Source organism: Cylas formicarius, unplaced genomic scaffold (assembly GCF_029955315.1).
Source record: "Cylas formicarius isolate icCylForm1 unplaced genomic scaffold, icCylForm1.1 PGA_scaffold_10__41_contigs__length_53128322, whole genome shotgun sequence".
Taxonomy (NCBI): Eukaryota; Metazoa; Arthropoda; class Insecta; order Coleoptera; family Brentidae; genus Cylas; species Cylas formicarius.
Window position 1 is genome coordinate 2,296,754 of NW_026844214.1, and position 2,836 is coordinate 2,299,589.

Sequence of the window (2,836 nt, forward strand, 5' to 3'; positions counted from 1 at the left end):
GGACGACTGACGAAACGTCAACAAATTCGATTCATCAACAACCGATGCAGGGGCAATCCAGAAGATTTGTAAATATTATGGAAGTTATTTTTATTTGTTGTCGAGTCAGAATGAATGTCAGATCTTGTTTGAAAGTTGTATATAAAGTAATAGTTTAAATAAATGCCCGTTAGTGTTAAAACGTTTTTAATTCTAAAACATGCGGGCACGTTGGACGAAGATTACGATATTGTAAGGGATTATAGTTCTCCAAACGATATACCGTTAACATCGGTAAATTTTTATGAAGGTCTACCTACCTACCTACCTCGGTTGGGTTTTTGTTTATAACCCTCATTAAATAGATTCGCAATTCCACAATGACCTTACAGAACCGTACTTCGGTAGAGTTGTCCAAACCATATACCGTTTTTACGACATAATTCGGAATTTAACTTTGATAAATTTTTATGAAGGTCTAACTACAGGTCTATCTCGCTTGGGTTTCTCTTTGTTTCTCGTTCCAGAACCGTACTTCGCTACATCGTGCATGCAAATGCTGAAAGCCGACGGATTTGTGTAGGGTTTCGTCGGTGAGATTCCTAAATTATTATAAGTGCAGTGAAAAATCGATTCTTACTTTAATTTTTTATTATAAATATAAATAAAGGAGTAAATGTAACTATAAAACAATGTTAGAATATTTATAAAAAAAATATTCTTTCAAAATAATCACTATCGTCACTGGACTCGTCCCGCACTTCTGTAAACATTTTCTTCTTCGTTGACATGTTCTACACATCATTTTCAAGTAAAAAAATTTGAATGACACTGTTTGGTGGAATATTGGGAAGCAATTTTTCAGAAAACCATTTTTCAAAGATGTCTGCCGTCATGTTTTCGTCGTAGTCAACCTTTGCTTCTTTGATATCTTTTACAGAAAACAGCGAAGCGTTATTTATCCAACCAGCTACGGAGCCCGCATGTATCGTTTGCCTCGCGAAACTTGCACATTCAACGAACATTTCCTGTTGTTAAAGTCTGTTCATAGATATATATATATATATATATATATATATATATATATATATATATATATATATATATATATATATATATATATATATATATATATATATATATATATATATAGATATGTATATATATATATATATATATATATATATATATATATATATATATATATATATATATATATATATATATATATATATTCTCACGTATTGATTCACGGATGGAAATGTGATGACACTATATTCCGGGATATCATCCGTTCGCTCGTTGAACTCCGACTGGAATCCTGCATCCGACTGGAATCCTGCAAATCTTGCATCCGACTGGAATCCTGCAGACGTTTCGCCAAAATCTCACTTGGCATCTTCAATGCTCGCGCTCCGAGTGTTCGAAGTGTTTTCGGAGCGCGAGCATTGAAGATGCCAAGTGAGATTTTGGCGAAACGTCTGCAGGATTCCAGTCGGATGCAAGATTTGCAGGATTCCAGTCGGATGCAGGATTCCAGTCGGAGTTCAACGAGCGAACGGATGATATCCCGGAATATAGTGTCATCATATATATATATATATATATATATATATATATATATATATATATATATATATATATATATATATATATATATATATATATATATATATATATATATATATATATATATATATATATATATATATATATATATATATATATATATATATATATATATATATATATATATATACTGATACAAATTAAGGAAAGATCCGGGCAAGCTGTAAGAATGAAATATGGCCGGACCACAATTTTACCTGAATTTAAATTCCGAAACTTTATCTTGTTGCATTGTATGTTAATGACCACCCTTGGATAATCCCATTCAAAAGCAATTGGTCACTTTCTTATATTTATGAACAGACTTTACCAGGATGGCATCGTGGCTATCAAACCAGGTCTCATCTAAATATATGATGGGGATGTTTTTAGCTAGAATTTCATGGATTTCTCTCAAATATCTTCTGATAAGCATCCGCATTTTTGGGAAATCGAGTAGGGACTGAAGATTTACAAAAAGCACACTGATATAAATTAATATAACAGTTGAATTAAATAAAAATTCCCTACTCTTAAAATACAACAGTCTGCACGGCACAGTTCTTGTCCGCTAATATGTTAAATACGGCCCTGGCGTGTGGCACACGTGGTGAAATGAAAGGTCTCTTCCGGTTTATAACAGACGGGTCTTAAACTCATTCCGAAGTCAAAACCGCAAAAGGTGGTAAAAACGGTATACCGTTCGGAGAACTCTACCGAGTATACCGATTAGTATACACTTAAGACAGAGTATTTGGGGTGGATTTCAATGTTAATATAGCGCATTATTAAGTTTTTTTGACACACAATTAATTTGGGCGGACCGCTTTAATTCACAGTCAAGTTCTCTATCCAGAAATTTTGTATTCGAATTTCTAGTTCGATAATCTTGGTTTATTTTGGCACTTAATCGATCTAAAGGACCTTTGTAGTGATCTGTGAACTGAACTGCTACAGTTTTTTTAGGATTGAATGTATGGTGGTTTTTTTAGACAGTAGGTCTGAAATTTTTCTATAACTATTTCAATTGCCCTTTTCACTAGTTTTTCAAGACAAGACATCCTGGGAGGTCAGCTAAACATGCTCTAAATAATAGAGGGCCCACTAAATGAAGCATTGTTCTCCTAACTCCAAGTGTGCCGAGATGATATCAAAAATTGTCAAAAACGAGGTTCTCTTGAATTCAATACGACATAAAACTCGTCCAAACAATTATAAATGTATATTATTTACAAAAACAGTTGATTTG